The sequence below is a fragment of the Mangifera indica genome, unplaced genomic scaffold, assembly GCF_011075055.1.
Source record: "Mangifera indica cultivar Alphonso unplaced genomic scaffold, CATAS_Mindica_2.1 Un_0015, whole genome shotgun sequence".
Taxonomy (NCBI): domain Eukaryota; kingdom Viridiplantae; phylum Streptophyta; class Magnoliopsida; order Sapindales; family Anacardiaceae; genus Mangifera; species Mangifera indica.
In genome coordinates this window covers 340,039-349,311 of record NW_025401107.1, presented here as the reverse complement: position 1 = coordinate 349,311, position 9,273 = coordinate 340,039, and positions in this window count along the sequence as shown.

Genomic DNA, 9,273 nt, shown 5'->3' with positions numbered 1-9,273 from the left:
TAAGCATATGAGGTTATATTTTGTATGAGAATACTAAAAATCATTAATAACCACTCAAATTTATGGCTACAATGGGATTGGGTCGAAGTTCAATCTAAATATTTTGGTTGTTAATGTGTTATTTCATATTGAAGAGTTACTAAGATAGGTCTAATCTTCGATATGAACTAATACACATTAATAACCAAAACACTTGGACCAAGCTATGACCCAATCCTATTTTGTCCACAAATTTAAGTAGTTATTGATGTCTTTTAGTATTCTTATATGAGATATCACCTCCTATGTTCAGAAGTAACGAATCTTTTATTGATATACCATGGCTTCCATATAAATATCGATATAGTTGATCACTATCTTTATGGTTATTGTTGAAAATAGAAATAAATCAATTAAGATCTTAGAGATATGTTTGTTGTAAATTAGAGATATGATCGAGATTCTAGGGATATGTTTACTATAAATTATTTGTAAAATGAAAATATATAGAATGGGAAATAAGTTATTTATTCTTACTTTTATATCTTGTATCACTTATAAATATAGGTGTTATATATCAGTTGAATATATATAGAGAAAAATAATAGTCTTTTCTCCATTTTGTCAATATTTTCTTAAACTTTATGTTATCAAAGCAAGAATTAATCTTTGACTCCTATAAAAACTAAAAAACTTTTCAGTCATCCTTAAACATGTCTGAAATTTCATCTAATGCCACTTGCTCTATAACTCTTGCAAAATCTCTTATTAACCATGCCTCTAACTCTGATTCACATTCTATCCAAATAACCAATATCTGATTAAATGGTGATAACTTTTTGTGTTGGTGTTAATCAATTCGAATGTATATTTGAAGATGGAGAAAGATTAGACATCTAATAAGAGATAAAGAGGCACCAACAAAGGAAGACTCCACATATGTTGTTTAGGACGCTAAAAACTCTATGGTCATGACATGGTTGGTTAATTCCATGGAGGAAGACATTAGCTCCAATTACATGTGTTATTTTAAAGCCAAAGAACTATAGGATGATGTAAATCAAATGTACTATGATATGGGAAATCAATCCCAAATATATGAATTAACAATAAAACTTGGAGAGATTTGTTTGGGAGGACAATGTCACCAAGTATTTCAATTCTTCAAAATGATTGTACTAAGAGTTGGATTTGTTCAATGACTATGAATGGAAATCAACAGAAGACTGTGAACACAATAAAAAGATAATGGACGATCATCGGATCTACAAATTTCGTGCAAGATTAAACATTGAATTTGATGAAGTGAGAGGACAAGTACAGGCTAACAACCTCTAGCCCCCCATTAGTAAGGTCTTTTACAAAGTAAGAAAGGGAAGAAAGTCATAAGATTGTTATGCTTATAAAGAAGGGAATTATTACATCTGTTGAAAACTCAACGCTAATGACATCTGATGCAAGTGCCAATAAAGCCTGTGACACTTATCAACAAGGGCAACATGAGAAGCCTCAGTTGTGGTGTGATTTTTGCAAAAAACCATGTCACACTTGAAAAGCCTGTTGGAAGATTCATGGGAAACCAACAAATTCGAAGAATAGTCAAGTGATTGGCTTAATCATGTGTTTCCTTTTGCAAATGAGGCTAAGAAAAATCATTCTAGTAAAGAGCAAATGGATCATCTTCTAAAACTACTAAACTCCAATTTCTCATTTGGTATTCCTAGTGGTTCTCTTGCTGAAACAAGTAGCAATCCTAATGCTCTATCTAGTAGTCTAAATAATGCCTCTTGGATAATTGATTCAAATGTGTCTGATTACATGACCTTATTATCATATCTATTCAAAACTTAATTATCTTGTTATAGGAGTGAAAATCTTAGGATCGTAAATGGTAGACTTTCACCTATTACAAGGAAGGGTAAAATAAAATTTTTAGAACTTATAGACCTTAAATTTGCTTCCAATTTATTATTAGTAAGCAAAATAGCTAAGGATCTTAACTATTGTGCTATTTTCAATGATTCTCATTATGAATTTCAAGACCAAAAACTCAGGAAGGATGATTAGCAGTGTTAAGATGATCAATGGTCTTTACTACTTTGATGATAATTTCTTCAGGAATAAAACATCTCAAAGGTTGAGTAATGTCAGTTCAATCTTTGTTTGTGAAAAATTATTACTTTGACATTATAGATTAGGACATCCTAGTTTTCTTTACCTTAAACATTTGTTTCCAACGTGGTATAAAAATTTGGATTATTCTTTATTTCAATGTGAGAGTTGTCTTTTATCTAAAAGTCATCATACTACTTATCTTACAAAACCATATTATGCATCAAAACCTTCTTATTTGATCCATAATGATATGTAGGGACCCTCCAAGGTTACCACCATATCTAAAAAAACACGGTTTATGACTTTTATGGATGATCACACTTGGTTATGTTGGGTTTATTTAATGTAAGAAAAATCTGAAGTAAAAAAATTGTTTCAAGTTTTTTATAAAATGGTTGAAAACCAATTTCAATCAAAAATCAGTATACCATTTTGATAATGGAACTGAATATTTCAATGAAAATTTGAGAATTTTTTTGAAAGAAAAAGAAATTTTACACCAATCTACTTATTGTGATACTCCTCGATAGAACAAAATTGTATAAAGAAAAAATAAACACTTACTTGAAATGGCTTGTGCCATAATATTCTTTATGCAAGTTCCAAAATATCTGTGAGGAGAAATTGTTTTGGCAACATAATTTCTTATTAATAGGCTTCCTTCCTGTGTTTTAAAATATGTCATACCTTTAGGTTATTTAAAAAAAAATTTCTAAATGTAGGATTAATTCAAATTTGCCATTAAAGATCTTTGGTTGCACTGCTTTTTTTTGCAGACCTGACAAGTTTCACTCTAAACTTGATCTAAAAGTAAATAAGTGTGTTTTCATAGGGTATGCTTCAAATAAAAAAGGATACAAGTGTTATCATCCAAAAAAAAAAATTGTAAGTATGGATGCGACTTTTTTTTAAAACCAACCATATTTTTCCAAAAATAGTTTTTAAAGGGAGAAAGAGAAAGAAAAAGAAAAAATTTGGGAGACTTCTGGTGAATCCTATTCTCTCTAACTTACCTTTTCTTCCTCTTGTTTTTAAAAGACAAAGTCATGAAAAGGTCATTCAAGATATTGAACATAAAAAAACTCCTAATCTGTCACAATTAGATGGATCACGAACAACATGGAAAATATAATAAAAAGACAAAATTAGTTTTGAAATTGAGCTCCTGGTTTATTCCCAAAAAAAGGCTAAGGAAAAGGGTAAAGACATGCAGATCATTCTACCACAAGACTAATCAAAATCTCTAAGAGAAGGTTCTTCATATAATATAGGTAATCTTGATCCTAATCTTGTTTCTTCACCCGTCCCTATTTCTAATCTTGATCCCTTGCATTCTTAGTTTTGCCTAGCATTGAACCATTATATCTTAATATTTCTATAACTATTAAAAAAGGAACTCGAACATGCACCAAACATCCTATTGCGAAATACTTATCCTACCATAGACTTTCCAATAGTCATCGAGCATTTACTTCTAAATTGTCTAACTTGTTTGTTCCAAAAACTATCAAGGAAGCTTTAGGTTATCAGAATTAGAAGTTAGCAGTTATAAAAAAGATGAATGTTCTAAAGAAGAATAGTACTTAAAAGGTAGTAAATTAACCAAGGGATAAAAAAACTATAGGATGTAAATGGGTATTCACAGTAAAATGTAATGTTATTGGAAACATAGAGAGGTATAAGACAAACCTTGTTGCAAAAGGGTTTACTCAAACCTTTAGGATAAATTGTCAAGAAACTTTTGCACCTATTGCTAAACTAAACTCCATTCGAGTTTTATTATCCTTAGTTATGAATTACAACTGGCCTTTATACTAGTTAAATGTAAAAAAATATCTTATTAAATAGATATCTAGAAGAAGAAGTCTATATGAGTCCACCTCTAGGCTTTGAAAAAGGGTTTGATGAAAATAAAATCTGTAAGTTGAAAAAGTTTTTATATGGTCATAAATAATCCCTAAGAGCCTAGTTTGAATGCTATGGGAAGATTGTCAAAGGCTATGGTTATTGTCTAAGTCAAGTAGATCATACTATGTTTCACAAACATTCAAAAGAAGGGAAAATAGTTATCTTGATTTTTTATGTGGAAGATATAATTTTGATAAGTAATGATCATATTGTAACTAGAAAAAATTAAAGAAAGGACTTGCTAAAGATTTCGAAATTAAAGATTTGAGAGCACTAAAATACTTCCTAGGAATGGAGTTTGCAAGGTCTAAAACAGGAATCTTTGTTTCTTAACACAAATATGTACTTGACTTGCTTAATGAGATAGGTCTACATTAGGTTACTACACTTTTGTTGGAGGAAATTTAGTCACTTGGAAGAGTAAAAAATAAAACATGGTAGCTAGAAGCTGAAGTTGAGTTCAGAGCAGTTGCTCATAAGATTTGCAAAGTTTTTTGGATTAGAAGGTTATTAGAATAACTGAAAATTCCATGTGCCTCACCAATGAAGGTTTATTATGATAACAATGTAGTTATTGCAAGTGCTCATAATCCTGTTTTTCATGATTAAAAATAACATGTGAAAGTTGACAAACATTTTATTAAAGAAAAAGTTGAAAGGGGATTGATATACATACCATATCTACCAACCACCGAGTAGATTGCATATATACTTGCTAAAGGATTACACAAAAAGCAATTTGATCACTGGATTATTAAACTAGCAATGATAGACATTTTCAAGCCAGCTTGAGAACCGAGATCCTAGAGATATGTTTGTTGTAAATTAGATATATGATCGAGATTCTAGTGATATGTGAACTGTAAATTAGTTGAAAAATCAAAATATATATAAAAAGAAGTAATTAATTTATTCCTAATTTTATAGCTTGTATCACCAATAAATATAGATGTTGTATATCAATTGAATATATAGAGAGAAAAATAATAGTCATTTCTCCATTTTTTTCAATATTTTTTTAAACTTTACTTACGTTTTTTATGGTGACACATTGGATAGTGTCAAACCATACAGACCTTTGTACGAGATGGTCTAATGAACTTAAGTCTAAGGATTACAAGTACTCATGAATTAAAGAATTTATTCTATTGACATTATGTTAGTGTATGCCCTAGGAACCATGTGTTATCTGTTTCATAGCATTTCATCTTGTATATATATGTAATTATGATTTATTAATAAAAGAAAGTGTTTTTTTTTGTTCATATATGTAAAATGCTTCCTTTATTAGTTTATTAAAATAAAGTATGTATGCAAACTATCCAAATAATTCATTTAATAAGTAAAAATAGGATTATCAAATTATTTCAACAGTCGTGATATTAATTAGACAATAATATCACATAGTTGACATACTTAATACCTCTATTAAATTTATGAGATGACATTAATGTGAATGACAATGATGGGCATGGTATTAGGACATTAGTATGAATTAACAGTTAATGAATTGTTTTTTGAAAGTGACCAATAACGATAAGCCACATGGTTATTGCAATGTAGTCAATGACTTATCATGTGATTGTACTAGTATACGAAATAATCATTTGACCTATGAATATCATAGTTGGATCCAATATAGATGTGTGTAGTTTATATAGTGTATAAATGCAAAACTACTCATGTTTCATACAATAAAACCAAGTTGGTCATACATTGTTTGTATACGGAGACGAATGATGATCAAAAGATGATCCATTGACTTAAAGTTATTGGATTCAAAGTATTTGTTAACTCAAGAATAAATTGGTCAATAAATATTAGAAACAAAAAAATTTCACCAGAATATAATACAAGTCATACGAAAGATATTCGTGATAACACGTTGGATTCAAAGTCATATGAATTATATTGATCGATAATTCGTAAAGTATCGAAATTAGGGTTTTAATGAACCATGAATCCGTACTTGATCAAGATTTGATAACAAAAGGATTTTACCTACACAAAATATACGATCGAAAAATAGGTTCGTTGATGCTTCTTCATCATGGTTTAGGGATTATGATGCATTGTTAGATATCTACCATAATCATTGAGTCTATGGACATGTCTTTTAGATCATCCAAAAAGGGCTCACAGTTACGTTACGGTGAACCTAAAAAATCACACTAATAAACCAAGTATTTTAGATAGTGGGAATTGATTATCCGAGGTTGGCTTATATCTTCCGAAGGATAATAAAATAAAAAGATATACAACGTTATATATGTGTGTAAGTGGATCCAGATACCCTATAAAATTTTCAAGAACTGAAACCAGCCAGTTCTTAGAAATAAGAATCAAAACCTGAGATCTATAAGATCAACTTCTGATAGGAATCGACCCTACAGATTCTAATTCTTGCCTTATATATATAACCAATTTTTAATATATTCAAATCTACCATCAATCATCCGTATATAAAGAATAATTGCTAAATTAAAGTTTGTCCACGTTTTAAGACATCAGACATACTGTAGGATCTAGCTAATTCAATTAGTTAAATCTCTCAAGTCGTAAAGAAGGCCATAAGATCAAATCCAATACATGGTGAGCAGAAATTTGGTTTCAACATATAAAATTATGGGAAAAGAAAAGTATTGCCCATATGATTAGTTTCTAACTAAATCAAAAAATTTACAACTCGATTTCTACCGAATGTGTATCTCAAAACTTTAGGAAGATTGTTCAATGACACATATAACTGGATCAGAAAGCTTCCACTTTCAACAACCAAAGTTGGCAATAATCATTTCACAAATAGGTTGGTGTAAGTCACTTGGAGAGATGATTCTTAACTACATTACTCCAAATCATGTAAAAAGTTTAGAATGATGGTCACTCCAACACCAATTATCTACTACAATGCATACTTGAAACATTGAAAATTGACAGTTGAAACTTCATTAATAATTCACAGCATAAGAAAAGCACAACTTTCATCTTGTTGGAAACAATTAAACATGCCAAAAATCAGATTATGTGAAATTTTGTTAACAATAAATTTGCGTATCCAAATTTAAGTTTCGATGAAGCCCATTTGAATACGATGTAAGATGTTAACGTTATTCTTTTCCGTGACCCAATTTGCTTCATTTGTTGCATTTCTATAGGAGACATGATCTTTGTGTATTTTGTGCCATTGGGAAAGGAAGAGGAGCATTCTTTCTTCTTATTAAAAAAATAAAACGTTATTATATCTCTTGGGATGAGGCAGTTTATGGATAATTTATTAGTGTCCAATTGTCTTCCAACTCCCTCTAATAATTGCCTTTGGCAATTAAATCAAATCTGGTTGAGTCGACTCCATCATGGGTAGACTTAGACCCAATATCTCTTACTCACACATGACGAAAAACTTAAATCAAATACTTAGCCATAGAAATCATATATGTATTTGGGAGTTAAATACTATGCATTTGTTAGGAATAACATAACTGCTTCAATCCCAATAAAACAAAATAAAGCGTTTGACTTGTGGCACTACAAACTTCCTCATTTATCATTGTGTTATTTTTCTATGTATCCATAATCAAGTCCATTCTCCCATATAAGTGAGACAATTGATTAACCAATAGACACACATAATATATATCTTCCTCTTCTATTCGAAATTTTCAATTTAAACTTAGTTATTTTTCTAATTATGTTCCATAGATTGAATTATGCGTGGTCATAGATTCTAAGCTAAGATAGTAGCACTAAAAGTAAATATTAAACAACAACAAAGAGTTAAAAGGTACCAACATGACTGCCTTTGGTAGTTAAATCAAATCGGATTGAGTTGACTCTATTATAGGTGGACCTAAACCCAATATCTCCTACTCACATGTGACAAAAGACTCGAACTAAATACTTAGCCATAGAAATCACATACAACAGTATGTTTCATACTTGCAAATATGTCGTATGACCTTCAAGTAACTTATAGTCAGAAGCTAAATACTATGCATTTGTTAGGAATAATATAGTTGTTTCAATCTGAATAAAACAAAATAAAGCGTTTGACTTATGACACCCCAAACTTCCTTATCTATCATTGTGTTATTTTCCTATGTATCTATAATCAAGTTCATTCTCCTATATGAGTGAGATAATTGACTAACCAATAGACACACGTGATATATATCTTCCTCTTCTATTAAAAATTCTCAATTTAAACTTTATTGTTTTTCTAGTTATGTTTCATAGACTGAATCATACGTAGCCATAGGTTCCAACCTAAGATGGTAGTATTAAGAGTAAACATTGAACAACAACAAAGAGTTAAAAGGTACCAATATAAAGTAATCCTCATAAAGTCTCACACAGTGAGAGAGCAGAGATTCATTCTCTCACTACTTTAACTGGTCATCTTACTTATGCACATATGGTATGAATCATATGCTATAATGTGTATTTTCTCAATGTCATTCATAATACTATATAAACCTTAGTTCAGTAATTACACCCAACGTCTAACCCGAGTTCTTAATCATCTTTGCACTTGTAATATTTTATCCATATTAAGAAGTCACATTTGACATTTATAAGTTATTTGGACGTGGAGAATCCAAATCAGTCATTTTCAAATGTGTCTTTCCATGATCTCATCTTAATTGATTATTAAAGTGACATTTTATCTTTAATAAATCTTTTTTCAAGAATTTGTCTTCCATTGGCATGCTCTCTCAGCATCATATTTCTTAATAATAATGTCTTATCTTTGCTTGCTCTCTCAGTGCCAAAGGCGATTGCTCGTATCAGTGAGTCAATCTCTAACTTGTGTGATATTACAATCTTGTTGAGCTAAAAATGATGTGTATGCATTGAAAACCCAAGAATTTGAGACACAAGTTCAAACATAAACTAAACTTAAATTCATAGTTTTCAATGTTGTGTCACTAGTATAATATATAAGTTCAACACTTATCAATCACAGTTTACACAAACCAAGAGATTTAACATATGCAAGATATACTTTTCTTCGAATAATCTTGATCAATAGATTAATGACTATACAATACATAAAATTATATTATACATTCATTTTTCTCTTGGAAATGGAGTTTCTTATAACATAGTGTCTAGTGTCGATATGTTTGGTTATCCTATAATACTTAAGATCGTTTATTTCAACAGACAACTATTACTCTGACAATATCATCCTATTTACACAGATTCACGAAATTCACGAAGAATCTTCCTAACCAAATAGTTTTTTGCATAATTAATGAATAGACTATATAC